Source organism: Parus major, chromosome 14 (assembly GCF_001522545.3).
Source record: "Parus major isolate Abel chromosome 14, Parus_major1.1, whole genome shotgun sequence".
NCBI classification, from domain to species: Eukaryota; Metazoa; Chordata; class Aves; order Passeriformes; family Paridae; genus Parus; species Parus major.
In genome coordinates, this window is record NC_031783.1 from 5,791,897 (window position 1) to 5,809,708 (window position 17,812).

General features: G+C 39.3%; 1 protein-coding gene across 2 annotated transcripts in view; it reads right to left on the bottom strand.

Moving 5' to 3' along the window:
- GRIN2A (glutamate ionotropic receptor NMDA type subunit 2A) overlaps positions 1-17,812 on the bottom strand; it is a 163,024-nt gene that overhangs the window by 101,759 nt on the left and 43,453 nt on the right. The window lies entirely within an intron of this gene.

A 17,812-nucleotide genomic window follows, 5' to 3' on the forward strand; every position in this document is an offset into this window, starting at 1 on the left:
AGCTTCACCTGTCAAGGAGAGTCTGATGTGACTTGATATTATCAAATCTCACTTTCTACTCCGCTACTAAAACCTGCCTTGCCGGTTAGATCGTCCGGCCAACAAAGATCACTTGAAAAGGGAAGCTGCCTGAGGAGCCACATTTTCTTACCATTGTGTGCACCAGGCTGGAGGGCTCTTTACAGCAGCCACCATCACAGCTGCCACGAGAAGTCAGCATTCCCTGGTGCACAGGCTTCCTCTTTAGTAAAGCTCCAAGGCTGAGAGCCCCTCTTCAACACAGGCGTACAGCACATTAGCTGTTAGCACACCACTAAGTGTTAGTCTGTGCTTTATCTGCAGATAATCTCAAATATTCAAGAGTAATGCCCTTTAGACTGCTTTCCTGACTTCCTGATCCTTTTCCGATGAGGCCTCCACCTAGAAATGCATCATTTCTCAGTACCACAAACAGCCAGCAGTCAAGGCAGCTGCCAGGCCAACAGTACCCAGGCTGGAGCTCAGGGAGTTTTGACTGTGCCCTCATCACCTGGAGTGTTCCATTTTCTCAAAACTAAGGAGACCATTAAATTTTATAAAATTTAGCTCTCACAAAATAGAAACAAGCATCCTATTTGGACATTCTCAGAAGTGGGGGAAAGGGTTCAAATGAACGGTGTCACCACAACAGGGAATCATTACAGCTGCTTTTTCTCCAGGATTCCTGCAATTCAAAAATTTTCATCAGCAGCACCAATAACTGTGTAAGCTATACTCTTCAACTGATGAAGAGTTTCTGTAAGATTTTAGAGTGTTTTTTTTTTTATTAGTGACATTTTTTATTGAAAGGAGAAAATGCCAAAATAATTGTTTTATTCTATTCACAGTTACCAGTATGGTCATGAAAAATGTCAGTTCCCATTTTCACCAGGCAATTCTGTGACAGGCCCAAACTAAGGGACATGCCAAGCCAAACAAAAATACCTACTGAGTATGAACAGACCAAATTACTTTGTCAGTGCTAACAAACCATTCCTGAGCATTTATTAAAGCTTTCTAAGAAAAAAGGCACCTTAGTATCAATGTCTTTATATTCAAAATTCATGATCTCTATTAATTTATTGAGTACATATTTTTATTGGTTCTTGCACAGCTCCATTGAGGGACAGACACTTTAAAGCTAACTAAATAGAAACCACCACATTCATTGTCCTCTGTATTCAACTGAGGATGCTGCTTCCACCACACTTAGCTACCGAGACACTTCCACTAGCATGTTACCAAACTTTTCAAATAACATGCAAATATACAAACTGATGCAAATTAACAAATCAGCTGGGACTTCTTCATTTCATACATCCATCTATTAAAAATACAATAGTATGGATTTAGGTGATGACCAGAAAGAGTTTTCCAATATTTAAACCACATTTCCTCTGACATGACAGCTTTCTAAAATACATATAGAAACATCATTCCAGGGCAGACACATCACACGAGGTTTCTGCTCTATGCACAAGTCTATCTGAAGTTCCAAACAAAACCCCAGCACCATTTCAGGTTGAGCACACAGCACTGCCAAACACTCCCCCAGGAAAGGTGAAACAAATGGGAGCTACTGAAGCTGCCTTGTTAATAGTACCCACATAAAAGGATAAAAAACACATCTCACACAGTAATGATATGGAACAGCTGTTGGCTGCTACATACAGAGACCATAAACATCTATATTTATTAAATTATATATGAGGATAAGGTAAGTTTGATTTTTCATAGGCACAGCTGGAATTCAAGTTTCTTTTTTCACTGAAGCAATGCATATCCATGCATCAGCCCAGATTCAGTGAGCAGGCTCACATGGTATTGACATTATATTCTAGCTTCATTTTAGGTGATCATATGTGAATGAGTAGGGGCATTCTGTTTGGAGTAATCCTATGGTTTTGTTTAGGCCAAACTTTAAATTTGACAGAACAGCCATCAAGTGATCTTGCCCAACTACCAAATAGAACAGGAACACTTAATAGTGTCTGGTAGTTTATTTGCCTTAAAATCCTGCACCATATAAAGGTTTAATATTCAAGCACTTGACATTTCTTCAGTAGGTACCAACATCATCAACTCCAAGATACCCACCATCTCCATGAGGAATATATGCAAAACACACATAGCAATTAAAGTTGTGTTGAACTCATACAGGTAAAAGCACAGGAAATGTAGAATGAAAACATCATTAATTCAGCTGCTCTGCACACAGAGTTCCACATTAATTTTTTTCTTGATTAAACACATAGGTAAATACATTAGTGTTTTGTGAGCACTTTCACTGAGACTTTCCACTTAGATTATAAACAAAGAATCATTTTGGTATGGATCACAGGGCTTCATAAGCAAAATACCCAAGGAGGAGAAATCTTGCCCTTCTGAAATCAGTCCTCACATAAACACACTTAGACGCTCAAGGCAGTCTCCTGCTTCCAGAAATTCACTGGCTCACTCAAAGAAAAGCAACAGTTCCCTTAGCACATATTATAGGTGAGACAAAAGTGCTAAACAGCTTACCAAGCAGCATCAGGCTAATTAACATCATATCAGCTCTAATTGGAAGCGATTCAGCAGTGTCAGCTCTGTAGCAGGAGTCCTTTCAGGACTCACTGATGTGGAAGGAGAATAGTGACACCAAGAAGTGTTCAGTTTTCCAGCCCTGTGGAGCAACTGTTCTCTGGAGAGTGGCCTGGAGTCACCAGCAAAACATAATCCAGCCACTGTGTCACTATTTCCCTCCCACTGCTGTATTCAGACGTGCTTTTGCAAGCACCGAACTGCATGGGCTGGCTAAATCACCTCTGTGGTGCTGGCAGGGTCCAGAAAAAGCACAAGATCAAAGCCTCAGCTCCTTCAGTCCTCAGAGGTCCTCTGTTCTTTCCAAGTTACTCCATGCAATCTGCAAGCTAAGACACATATCAACTCTACTGTCCATTTCCTACTGGGTAATGCCCACCAAACATTTAATTCTTTTAATGAAGATGTAATTAACACATTTGTCAGGTCATGCAAACCCTGACCTACTTCCTTGCACTGCTATGAGTAATGAGAACTTCACCAATTTGACAAACTAATTAAAAGAGTCTTAGTGTTGAGTATGGCTATCAAGGATGCAGCTGAAGCAAGCAAAATAAAATGAGAACTTTTAAACCAAATGAACTTCAGCAGCCTCTGTGACAACCCCTAAGGAACATTACTGCTGTCCAACTAAACAGGAAAAGATTATGAAAACTAACAACTAAAAATATTCACCATGATCAACTTATGAAATCACATTAAATTATCCCTTCCTTACAAGATGTAATTTTTAGAGCATTTGTTTTAAAGGATACATGAAAGACTTCATGGAAACCCATACAAAATCCTTCAACTTACTGTGCTGTGGAATAAACATGGCAATGGCTGCCCACCTAAATAAGATGTTCAAATGGAAATGTGCTTATTTAAGGGGTTTTTTTCCCCACAGATGCCAATAAGAAGTGCTCAGGATAAAAAGCAGCTTAAACCCAAGCCAGCATCTAAACTCAAGTCAGTATGTTATGGCATGTACTTAAAAGTGAAGATATCCCACATCTCACCTCTGTCATCCCACGGAAGTCATGCTTAATGTGTGACAAAAATTGCTCCAGAAGAAAAGGCTCAGAAGCACTAATGGAAGTCTGAGCTATTTTACAAAAGGATTTCTTGCAAAAAAATAGTGCAACACTATAAAAACGAGCTCTAAGGACACATTTCACATTGAAGTAGAGTCTATTATCAGGATATAACATTTTCATGCATCATTTTATATTAAGGGAAGCTGTGTAGTCTAAGAAATGGCCATGTCTAGCTCCTTCTGGCATGAAAATCCTCCTTTGTGCTGTGACAAAGAGTGGTATTACCACAGACAAAAGTTAGCTTCTCTCATACCAATTTCTCTATCAAGTGTAAAATTCCATAATTTTCCAATTTTTTTTCAGATACAGCAAGAAGCAGATGGACAAAACCTTTGTTTCTCTCATGGTGTTCACATGTGCTGTCACTGCCTAGTCTGCCACTGGGGCTTCAGCAGCCCTTCTCACACTCAAGCAAGGAAAATGTGTCACACTGAGTGACACACCTTCGAAGAGCCCCACTTTCCTTTCTTCTCCATGTCAAAGGAGCTTTAAATATCTACTTTTACTGTCTTGTTCCTCATTTGGTAGCTATTTTAAGCCATATTTCAAAATCAAGTAGTGACTCAAAAGACTGAGAATTGAGCTAAAAATCTAGGTCCAAACTCTAATGGTCTGTCACTTAGAGTAATGCCTCCTGGTCTTGGTGCCCACTGCAGTTCATTGAATCACTGGGATGGTAAAATATTTAAAGTAACAAGCTTGATGTAAAACATGGTCAGAGTAGAAAGATTAGAAAAGAAATATAAAAAAAAAAGATAATGCAAGTCCATCTCAGGAGAGGCAAACTGTGTCACTGTGAAATCCAGGCTGCCCCATGGAACACGGGTGATCCACAGCCTCTGCATCTTCCATACACCACAGCACAAGCATCACCACAGTGAAAAGATCTTCATTTTTATGCAACACTGATCTGGCACCGAGGAAACAATGGCAGAAAGCTGTCAGTGCCTAAAGAAAGTAGTACTAATCACACTCATGTAATTTTCTATTTTAGGAAATCCCGTGCTAATTGATTAAAGTGATTAGCTGTGCTAATATTAGCAGGCTCTCCTTTTGCCTTAAAATCATGCAAGGTAGGTACAAGGAGCAACACTTGATTGGAGAGTTAACCTTACTTAAAATACTTTGGCCACACTATAAAAACTGTCTTAGAAAAAGGAAATCACAAACTCATTGGACAAAATATAAAACATTTTTGTTGATGACAATTAAACCAGAACTTTGCACTGGGAAATTTTGAAGATCTCAACGTGCTTCCAACACTTTATCCCTTGGGCTGGCCAATTACCACGAGGAGACTCAAGGTGCAAAACAATGGTTCCAGAGGTACTGTTATCTCAGAAGTTTTAGCACAGGGCCTTGCAGGTCAGACTTCAGGAAAATACACAAAGTTGGATCAGAAAACATGGACTGGGGATGTCTCCTCTATACTTGCTCAGCTTACCAGGATGCAAAGTGATGCTACTTCATTTTTAGGTTGAAGAATCCAGATCTCAACTTATGTTCCAAAATTTACTTGAACTAAAATGGAACATTCAAGGAAAAGGCCAGGAGTGTGAATTTCTGCATCAGCATATATGGAATCACCTAAAAAAACCTTTGCTCTCCAAGTCAGGAAAATTAACACCACAGACCTGCAGAAACCAGGGCCTATTACAATTAATAAAACATTTCAGACTTTAGCATGTAAAAATTAAAAGTTAACATGACAATAGGCAACTGAAGTTCATTTATTTTTAGATTGTGCATTTATGTCACTTCAACTGTGCATAAAAGGTTCTTCCCTAATTCATATGGCTTTTTAGTAGTTTGCATAATGCAGAAACTAACAGCAGAATCTAAGCAGAGTCTATAATATGACTTCATTGCAGTTGATAGAAATGGAACAGCAAATGAAGTATCCATCCAATATCTGCTCTGAACTGGAAGATATTATGACTTACCAAATCATGTTAAATCTAATTTGCCAGAAAAAAAAAAAAGTCACTCTAAGTTAAATCTTTCCTCAAAATTACTGTCAGAAAGCCCATGTAGGCATCAAAGCAGTACCAGGATGAACCCTAAGTCCTGTTTTATTATTTAATACAAGTTCATTAACACCTTTCGTAGTAGTGATTTCTGCATATCTGAAGAGGCTTTTCATTTTTAATCTGTACATCACCGCTGCTCAGTCCATTCTGTGGTGCCAGGGAACAGCAGCTGCTTCTCTATCGATTTCACCTTCGTATCTTTATTTTGTCTCATTGATTGAAAAGCCATCAAAACAAGTTTATGCTTAATTAAAGGAAATATCTAGGGTGTCTTACTTGTAAATGGAGCTACAAGCAGACTGTTCAGCATGTTAACATCCTAGAAAGCCAAGAACATTTTTACATTCTCAGGGAGTCACACTCTCTAAGCATATTCGTTAGTGATTAAAGAATTAAAGCTTATATGGCAATAACAATTAATACTTCTCAATTTTCTGACAATCTCTTGACTCTTCTGTCTAGAGTTTCAAAGCAATTTACTGATACACACAAATTAATTCTCAGTACCCTGCAAGGTCAGAAGTATCTTTGTTTCGAGGGGGTAAAAGCACAATATTCAGCAAAATGCAGTCAAGTTCAAACTGAGCCAAAGTCCAGACTGCAGACCCCGAGAACTGACAGTAATTAACTTCCAGCTGTGGTTTAGGATTTGCATACTGTCCACAGCTCTGGGTACCAGGACCTACACATCTAAATTCATGCACCAAAAATCAGAAATGACTGAGGAAAACAATCTAATTACAAATGCACAGCCAAGTGACAATTTTTTAATCATAAAACTCAGAGAATTTTCCAGTCTCCAACTCCATTAAGTGTTATTTCATTAGCATTCTCACGCTGGTACTTCAGAGCAAGTACAACTGCCAATGCACAATAATTAAGATCCTCCCTTGAAAACAGAATTGTGTGACTAGAAGCAGATGTGAAATTGGAATGTTGAAACTAGGAAAAAAAAAAATAGCTTCATCTTTTCATCGTTTGTATTTTCTCCAACACACACCTAAGGGTGTAGCTTTTTGGAGTTATAAGCATCCAAAAGAACAGAAGCAGCTATAGTTTTTGATGACCCCACTAAGTTTAGAAGCAAGACTAAGAAAATAGTGGTGCTCAGGTGACTCAAAAACATCAAACCATGATTCCCTACCCTTTATTCAGAAAGAGATGATACCACACAAGAATGTACCTACTTCTTACAAAGGACAGGAAAATTGAGTGACTTCAGTCTGCAGTGAACTATTCATCACTGCCTCCAATAAATACTGGATGCCCTCCTGACATTAAAGCCAAGCAGAGTCCTGAGTATGGATTTCAACAGGAATTAAAAGGTTAATAATACTTATAGAAAGACTTCTCACAGTGTCATGCAACTTACAGTGTCATGGACCTCTTAAGAAAATATCTATTTAATTAGTCAACATATTTTAACCTAAAAGTTCCTTCAAAATCTAACTTTCCTAATGCCCTTAAAGTCCTGTGACAAGCACAGACAGAAACCAAGCTTCAGGACAGACAAACAAGGAGTAAGAAAACTAAAATTACTACAAAGACCTATCATTTCAAAGTATGCAATTTCTGAGTTAATATTCTACATTACTTAGTAATGAATTTTACTTAGTAAGAATTCTCTTTTCCTAGTGAAGCTTATTTGATCCCTAGCAAGAAAAAAATATCCTAATCAAGATAGGGAAACAGCATATTGAAGTTCCAGGCTTTTAGAATGATTTTTACTCTTGTTTACCAAAAAAATAGGATGTGTGAATGCCAGAAGACACCAGGTATAAAGTAATTCAGTAGGGCCAGAGTGATGCCCATGTAGCATCTAGAGCATTTAGGGAATGTAGCTTAAATGTAAGGAATTTAAGCCACAAAATATTATAAATCTGATCAAACAAGAGAACTGATAACTGATCTAGTTAACACATGCTTCCAGTTTTAGAAATAAAACTTAACGAGCATGGGTTGAAAAAAAAAAAGTGTGGCCGACTAAGAGGGAAAGTTTATATTATCAAAAAATATCTACGCACACTTGTATAGCCTGGAACTGAGCCCTAAGTCACTGGACTTTGAAGCAACCTCAGTTTATTATGTAAGCTAAATACCAAGAGTTATTTCTATATTTGTGTGCAGAAGCGAAGAACACGCCTGCAGTTACCCGCTCCTTGCTCTGCACTGGAGAGCAGAGGGAAGTCAGGCCTATCAATGCTGCCATCTACAGAGCACTGCTCCACAGATAAAGGACTTGCACTCTTCACTGCATAAAGACCTTCAGATTTTGTATAATAAACTGCTTGGAAACCAAACATTCTCCACCTCAGTTCCTCTTTGCAGCAGTTCCAATGAGAGTTACAGTCTGTGGGAGGGGGCAGGGGGAATAGCCAGGGGATAACAATGATTTCCAAACAATTTCAGAGACACATCTGCTCACACTGCTGTGGCTAATGTCACCTGCAGTAGTAATGCACCATTCCCTTCAGCACTTTACAGGGAATATAAAAATCAAGCAAGAACAGTGAAAGATTTGCACATAAACAACCGAAGTAAAACTAAAAAAGCCTGCGGTGTATTCAGAATTATTTTCGCCTTTCTTTTGTTTCTTCACAAAAGTAAATCAAGACACGATTAAAACAAATAATTCATTGTGATAAATGCATTCCATCTTAAAATGTAACATTTTGTATTTAATCCACCACTACAACTGCTTGATGTCATAATTATCAGTTTTAGAAAGTATAAGGAAATCTCTACATGGAAAAACCAAAGTGAAGAGTATGACAAAAAATAATATATAAATGCAAATGAAAGTAGATAAAATTATCTCTACAGCAACATTTTGTCTTGCTCTACAATGGAGACAATAACCTTTATAATTTGAACGCATGTTTTGAATTACATTTGATACAAAAACAGGCAACTTCCTTTGATACAGATAAACCTTACCCTTGAAACTAGTTATGGGGAGAAATTTGCTTTGTCTTGTCTTCAGTCAGTTCTACTGTAAACAGCAGGTTTCACAGTGTAAGACCATTTTTCAGCCCCAAATACACCAAATCCCAACTGGTGTGTTCTCTTCTGTAATCACAAAATGCACTCCATTTAGGAAATGAAGTCTTAATTGTTCATGCATTTCCAGTGCTAAACCCTTAACTAAATACACAGTGCCAGGGTAGCTCCACAGCCCCAGAAATGTTGTTTGTTCTGGCAGAGAGAGCTGGCCCTGCTCCAACACCTTGCCAGTCCATAACAGAAATGGTAACTGAATGCAGAAAGGGCTCATTTTCTTCTGCCTGAAATTCCTGATAATGTGTATTTGGCTATTCAAGCTGTGCACATTGCCAGAGCAGGTTGCAAACCAGGAAAGAAAATGAAGCCCTTGCAATAAAACATTTTTGAATGCTGCTGGAAGAGCACAGCCACAAGAGCTTGGTGCTGCCTGGGCTGTTTGCACAGCTCTTGCACTCCCAGCAGCACTCCTGGCTCTGTCCTCTCCACCAAGAGCTGTACCTGCCCAGGGGATCCCTCAAAAATAAAGGGCCTTGCCTATTCCAGTTCTTGACCCTCCTCACAGACCTTCCCAGAACAACCACCTCTGCACTGCCACCATGAGGGACTCTCATATTCAAGATGTAACATGGTCATCATGATGCTTGGTCACAGGATCATACAGGATCTGCCAAAAATTTCATCTGAGTTCTGGGCACCATGCCCACTCCTCACCCAAATCTGGATTTTTTAACAGCAGCAAGTTCATATTCCCCTGCTGACTGGCATCTTAAGCAGACAATGAGCTGACAGCTAATAGTGAGCATCACTTGCAAAGGTACCTCTAGGTTCAACTGCCTACACAGCAATGCCCCTGATTTTCCACATCAATCCATTCCAAGAGGGAAGTCAGCAGGGTGCTGCAGGGAGCACATGTACCTCAGAAGCTGAAAGAGTTCATGGAAATGTTGGCAGAGCCCCTACAATGCACAGTATAAGTGAACCCAGCAGGCAGGCAGTATTTTTACAGGAACACACTTGCCCTCTCAGTGGCCAGCATTTCCAGAAAACGACAGTCAGAATTAGAAGCTGGCAATGGAAAGAGTGATATTAACAGCGATACAGTTTCAAAGCTCAGTCATTCACAAATTTCAGCCACTAGGCAGCAATATTCCAGTCACTTTTGTACAGCAATGAGACCTTGGTGTGGGTCAGGGACCTTAGGTGCTCTCACACACCAAAATATAATGCTGCTGTCACACATGCTGAGCCACTGGACATTGATGTCTGCCCACTGCTTCTGGCAAAAAGAAAACTTGCAATGTCTATCAGGTGAGTTTTTCCACCATTTGGCTGCAGCACCACAAACCCAGGTGAAAGGTGCTTTTGTAGAGCACAGAGCAGGTAAACACCAACCCAGCTGGCACACATGGCTATGTCTCTACCACAACACTGAACAGGCATGGAACAAATTTTAACAATTTTCCCATTTTTTACAGAAAACATGAAACAAGAAATCCAAGATAAAGTCCCTTTCAACCTCCATTTCCAGCTCGTGTCCTTGCATTCCTGCTGTACGCTGATATAGAAGGATGTGAGAGCACAAGCCACAGGGAACACTGGAAATGCTCTCCCTTGAGCATGCACCAGGCACCATGTCAGCAAGCTCAAACAGGCAAACACACATTAGTTTTAATTTTATCCATGAAGTTTTGTACAAATCATAGTTTGGGGAGAAGCTGTTTCTATTCCAGCTTCATATGAATTTTAAATACTTAAGTTTTATTTTTAAGACGACAGCTATCTACAAGCCAAAGATTTAGGCAGCCTATCTTGAGCCTGAAAATACAAAATCTGTTGAAAGCAGAATTGGCTAGGCCAGCTCTGAAATTACCAGCACAGAGGATACACTTTAATTAGAAGGTTTTCACCAGCAAGTTCTTGTAGACAGCAAGCACCTGTCTAAAAAAATTATGTAAGAAGAAAAGCTGCCAAAACTTTTCAACTGACATACAAACGTGAATGGATCAGAGAGCAGGTGTTTGAAAAAGGTAGGGCTGCTAATTCTTTAACCAAACATTACACATACCACAGATACTTCCAGAGGAAATCTCTCAGTAAAAATTGACCTCACCTTTGTTGTTGGCCTTCACTCAACTTTTCCTTGTATTTTCACTTGCTTGCTTCACTGCACAAATGTTAGAAATGAGAAAGTATAATGAAAGCCATAGGGGAACTATTTTATGTAAGCAGCTCGATGAGAAGCAGTATTTCCCATTTCTTTTCTTCTCCAACTACAATGGAACAACAGAATGATAGCTCTAACTATACAAACCACTATAAGAGTGAGCCTGCCATTCTTACATTCATGTGTTGAATTTTACAGCAAAGGATGCCCTTTGGCAGTTCATGCCTCGGAGCAAACACAGACTCCTGCACACAAGTACATGTGCAATACTTCTTAACCTTTAAAAGGCTTAGAGCACAGGAATTTAAATAGTTACCAACAGCATTGCGACACCAAGTGAAATCATTTCACTCCATCTGTATATCAGTCTGTAATTGCAAAGGAAACTGCAGAAGCAGACCTTTTGGCTGGAAGTCTGGAGCAAAACCACCAAACAGTTATGGATATCTATGTCTGACTGAATGCTACTTCTGACCCACCTCCCAAGCATTACATGTATTTCCAATTAATTTTTGGGTGCACTAGTCAATGCAGGATACAGAAATAGAAGACATTACAAAATGCAATTAAAATCATTAAACCTTTCCAAAAGCCAAAACCTATATGGAATATAAATAAAATCAAACAGCCCATGACAGCTCAAGCAGGTAGTGAAAACCTGCATCTAATTCTTTTTGAAAATAAATTTAAATGCTCAATTTTTCAGGAAACTAAGTATCAGCACCAATTAATGAATGAATTCTCTGACATTGCTGAACTACCATCTGCCTGCAGAGATAAAGTCTGCACAGAAATGGCTAATGCACCAATGCACAATGAGGTGAGCATCCAGCATCACGAGGCGCTCCATTCCCTCGGCACGCGTGGAATGCCAGGTGCAGAGCAGCCTCTGGAGCTCCCTGGGTCATGTCCAGCCTGTTTCAGTGGGAAGCTGGCTACTTACTGCCATTTGAGGCTGACTGCTGGGTTCAGTGTGACATCCAGTGTAAAACTCCTATAATTGCTCAGTCATAACCAACTATCTGCAGCAACACGCTGCAGGATGATGGACTTTCTCTGCTGACACTGTTGAAGCCTCTCCTCGGAGCTGGATGCAGCTCAGTTCTGCTCTGAACTGTGGGATGGCTGCCCACCACTTCAGTAAGGCCAAATCCTTCCCACTCTTTGCAGTGGGAAAGAGACTCAGAGGTCCCACAGCGCCGGCACACAAGCAAGGACTCACTGTAGGATCACTGCCCACACGGAAAACACAGTGAGCAAACAGCCTTTGCATCCCCAAGATCTATCAAACACTTGCCTCACGCTGATCCCACCAGCACTCACTGAACCACCACTCCTCCAAGTCACTGTCACATTCACATTGCCCACCTGCCCAAAGAATATAAAAATACACTTCCTAGAATCCAGCCAAGTTTCAACAACTCAGACTCCTGGTAGATGATATCAATGCCTTTTATTTAAATTGATGCAGTATAAATAGACTTTTTAATGAGAAAATAGTTTGAGGAGGTTTATGTGATACACTAAAAAAAAATATTACTTGATCTAGTCTGCAGCTCCTTATATGTTCAAGAAATAAAGGAAATACCAAATCAAATGGGACATCTTCTGTTAGAAACTGTTTTTTTACCTTATAAAGTGATCCCTTTAAGGTGTTAGAGCTAGCAAGCTCAGACTAGTGACCAGTCCTTCCTTCCCTGATTTCATTTGCCAGAGCAATGAAACTCAATAATCTTAATTTTATATACTTTCAACGTTGTGCTACAATAAAAATGCATTTGATTTCAAGCAGAATATATATGCTTTGGCAAGTTCAGCAACAAATCACAGTTTGCATCTAGAGTAATTTTTAAGTATTTTAGCATGAAGCTGCACCTACAGAAGACTTAGAGACTGTGGACTTTGGGCCATGCCTTGCCTGTGCCTCTCGGGTGCCTTTACTTCCACGAGGCTGCACTTCATTGCATGGTTGACTGAGCAAAGGCTTGTGAAGTTGTCCCTTGGGTGTTCCCTCATCTCCAATCATGCTCGTCCAATCATTTCTTTTTTTCTGAGATAAGCATGTTCTCTATCTTTCTGCCATAAGGAGAAAGAAAAACTTCCCTCCTCAAAAAAAAAACCAAAAAAAAACCCCTAAAATAAAAACACCACCACACCCCAAAGAAAACATTACACACAAATTTCAAGGTTACTAGAACCACTATATAATTAATAGCTATGGGTATGCTTCCCAACAATGGCTAACTGAATAAAAAATCACCTCACTTTAAGTGTTGACTTTTAAGAAACTTTCAAAATTTCCCTGTTGTGTGAACTCCTTGTAAATAAAAGATTTAATACCCTTCTTTACATAACATTTATACACCATACATTTGTGTAGCATATGTACATAATCATTCTTCTGCATTTTTATCTGTGCTGTTGTTTGAACAGATCTTTAATGCGTTTCGGACAATGTGAGAATTAACTACAAACAGGCAGAAAAACAAGCTTTGAAATTAAACTGTCATTTCCCACTTCAGCAAAAAGAGATAATACCCACTGACCTTTCTACAGCAGCTTTTCAATGTGGAAAGCATAGGATATTCTGGAATTTCCCACACAAACTTGTACACGTGTTGTACAGGTTACCCAGAGCGACAGGAAATGGAACATATCAAAATATGATTATTTTAGTGTATAGGAACAGGCCATCTGCACCATTCAGTGGATATACCAAGGATTTCCAGGTGGTCTGGGAAAACAACCCAGAGGCTTCAATTCCAGGAAGATTTATGTATTAAACAAAGACATTGAAAACCCTATGTACAGTAGGTCTAATTATGGATATTCATTATGCCCTAAACCCACAAACTGGTGCATCAATAGAAAGGTCTCTCTTATCTCTGTCAGGTGACAAAATTGAGCAAAACCTTTTTGTTATCCTGATTTGATCTTAGAGATCTGGAGTCTCAAAACACAGTCAATTATATTTATAAGAGCAACTTTTTTTTTTGAAGTAAGAAAACATACAGTTATGACTGTTCACTACATTTGCAGCTTATCAAACACAGCATGATTAGTTTTGATCTTCTCACAGAGATCACACCAGCAAATTTGCATTAAAAAACCCAACAGCATCATTCCACTAGTAGTTTGTCATATCATTATCCTGAACAGGAGAACTTTGCTGCAGCTCTACATAGAAACCCACATTCCAGTACAAAAACTCTTTCCAAAAGGATTGCAACAACAGAAGTGACCAGCTACATAAAGAATTATTTATTGAATCAAGTATTTTAGTTGCATTTTGCCACAGATAGATTCTGGCCAGACTACAACAGGCCCTGGCTTAACTATATTTTTTTAAAAAATTTTTTTTTCAGTGGCTGATATGCATGTAACATTCACATTGTAGGTGATGACAACATTAAGAGCTAGCTTCTGTTGTTATTAAGTTCCTTTTTTAAAATCAAAAAATTCCACCTGCTCAGCACAATATACACAGGTTAACTTCTGATAGTGTGAGGTAAAATAATAATTATGGTGGGTTTGGACCTAGAATCTCTTGGTAATTACTTCTAGTCAATTCTGTGCACACTTTGCACAGCTCTCTGTGCATTTCTCATCTATCTGGATAACACAAGTACACTGCAGATGCTGAATAGTTTGATCTAGTATTATTTTGGTACAGAGGACCTTAAAACAGACCAAAACAACCCCTGTGAACAGAATTCAAAATGACAGAGACCTGCTGAGGTCACAAAGGTTTACACTGAAGAAGCATCTGCCTGTGGTCAGGTTTGCTGATGAAAAGGTTGTGTGCACCCCCTCAGAGCTATTCCTGGTGACAGCACAGGCACAACTCCCATTCAAGGTCAAGGAACAATCCACAGGCAAACAAAGCTCCCCTGACAGCCAGGGTGAGTGGCCGTGCCTGGGCAGAGGAGGAGAGAGCTCTCAGCACATCAGTCAGACATTCTCCATATGGTTTCACAGAACCCAGACAACTAAAAGCTCCTAGAAAAAGGGGCTGGGGGTGCTGGTCAGCAGTGGATTCCACAGGAGTCAGCATTGTGTCCTGGCAGCCAGGAGGGCAAACCACACCCTGGGGTCAACCACAGCACAGGCAGCCTGGAAAAAAGGCAATTCTGCTGCTGCCTTCAGCACAGGAGGGGTCTGCAGCACAGGGGCAGCTACCTCAGAGACCAACCTTAAAGGAGAAAGAAAAGTGGTTTGGAAAGATGGTGTTCATACCTTTTGTGGCAAGGAAACTGTGTGTGGCCTGTATATGTGATGCAACCAGTTCAGCAAAGCAAACTTTGTTGCAAAAGCAGATGCAAACTTAGTTATCTGTTTTTTAAATGTAAGGAATTTAATTGTTTTAATATCTTCCTTACAACATTTAGATTCTATCTTGTTTTAGTGAAGCTTAGCACAAGAACTAAGGGAAGCTTATAAAATATTTTGGCCAGTTATGCACCCAAGTAAGTATTCTCAATTGCCTGTGGCTCACAGATGTAATTAGACAATATATTTCTCTAAGTCATAAGGCTGTTTAGAGATGTGGTTGAATAAACACATCAAAATACAGAATTGCTCGGGAGCTGAGCAGGAAAGGTCAGGAGAAAACTTAAAATATGTGACTTGTTTCTCTTTGGAGACAAGAAACCATGGAGCAAGGGCAAAGAGAAGGAGATGATGAAAGTTGTAGAAATAGATTCATTTGTCAAAAAAAAGAAAAAAACTGAACAAGAATGCTTCCAAACTACATTATAAATTCAATCACTAGCCTTCATTTATCCCTTACCTGTCAGGCTTCTGCATGCACCATCCTATCCTGCACGTGAGGACAAATGAAGATTCATGTACATCAAATCATGCAAAGAATATAAGGAATAAAAACAGAATTTATGGATACACAAGATGCTCAGAAGACTGGCAATCAAGCACACAAGAAAACTCAACTTAAAAAAAAAACAGATTCAGGCCTGCACTTTGCAATCTGGAGCAAATATGGAGCAAGTGCAGTGCTGCAGAAAAGCTCGTTCTACATTCACAGAATCTTAACTTCACTATTCTGCCAACTAAAAACTTTTATTTAGTAAATTCCTTGCACACAGTTGGATTTGTTCATAGACAAAGCATGTCAAGTTTTTTTCCTACCTGCTAAACAAACTATTTTTTGTTTTTAACCTGGGTAGCTGCTTCTATTTTCTGCTTGATAGCCTGTTCTGGGTCTTTAAACTAGACAAAGAACCCCCTGCAGAAAAACCACATGCTCACATTCCATACCACATTTCAGGTGGCAAGTGCACTACAGTGACCATCCCTCTGCTACCACTGAGAGATGTGAACCTCTGCACCTCCAGAGCCCAGCACATTTCCATTACAAGCCTGACTTCACAAGGTGAGATTTGTAAAAAGCACCAGGCCAGGTGCATAGGATGACACACTGCTTGGCAGATTACATAAACACTTCTCAACATACTGGCTATACTAAAAGAACTGTACCATGCAATGATCATCTTGAGAAAGCTTGTAAGCAAAGGTGATACGGTAAATAAAACCTGGAGAGAGAAATCCAATGAGAATCATTAACAATTCCACTTAAACCTCAGAGAGGACCTGTGGAAAAGGTTTGTTGTTTAGGTAGGTAAATATATATCATGGACTATTTTGTATTCTGTTAAAATGCTCAAGTGCCTCAAGACATTTCTCTTTGCCAGTCACTTCTATTTCAGATCACCAGTCTATAAAAAGAAGGAATTAATATATACGAGCGTACATGCCGCAAGAGCTCGCGTCTATATAAATATCCTGCCAAAGAAAAGTGCCCACTCCCTATCATCTCATGCAAAGACACACAAGGAAAGCCAAGAGTTTGTAAGAAATCTGCTGCAGTACCAAACTCTGCTTTAAATCCCTTTAAAGTAAGTTATACGTATATATATGTACAGGCAGGATACAAATATGAGAGGCAGTCACCAATTCTCCATCCAGTAACCTCTTGCAACACTCCCAAATCTTTGATTTACTCTAGAACAATTCCATGGAGCTCCTCACCAGCCCTCCACAAAACTCACTGCTAAGAGGTTTGCTCCAGAAGACTTTAAAGCAATAAAACAGCTCAACCAAGCCATGATGGAGGTGATGTTGAAAATAACACAGGTCTTGAACTGAATTAATTTTTATGGTTGCATTTTTTTGGTGTTCTCATGTTTTTCCATAGTGCTGGACATATTTTTCTAGGGCACAGAATGGTCTTTTCCTCAAAAATGCTAAATCAAGCCAACTCTCAGTAGTGCTGAGCTCTGACACAACCACTTGGACTGTCAGTTCAGTCAACAAGGAAATTCCATATTCCACCACAATATGGAATCAGCCGTAAATATAAATTCTGTTTTCTTACAGAATTTAAACCCCAGTGGTCTGTGTATTTAACAATTTCAAGTGTTCTGCTTTTGCAGATAAATGAAATTAAATTAAATCTAAAATAAACAAAAATAAAAATAAATAAAAACAAGCAAACAAAAAGCCACACCACAAAAACTACCAATAAAAGACAACCCAAACAAGAAACTTTATATTTCAAAGCATGAGGCAGACAAGTAGCCCTATCCCTGGAATGATTCTATCTTCAAAGATATTTTCAGTAACATCCTGAATGCTCTCCAATGGTGTTTATGATCTCCCCCAGTACTGAAATGGATGAAGACACTGCCCAAAGATAACTACAAAAACTGTAAAAGAAAGAGTTCAATTCCAAATCACAAACAACAATATCATCACACATCTTTTGCCAAGCTAATATATTATTACATGCAGTAAACGCTATCCTGGTCACATCAAGACAATTCTTAAATAACTTGTCTGTGAAGCTACTGACCTAGGGCATTTTACTTAACTTGCATGAGGAGGGTGTTTTGTGGAGAATGCTGAAAGACAGAGGGAGC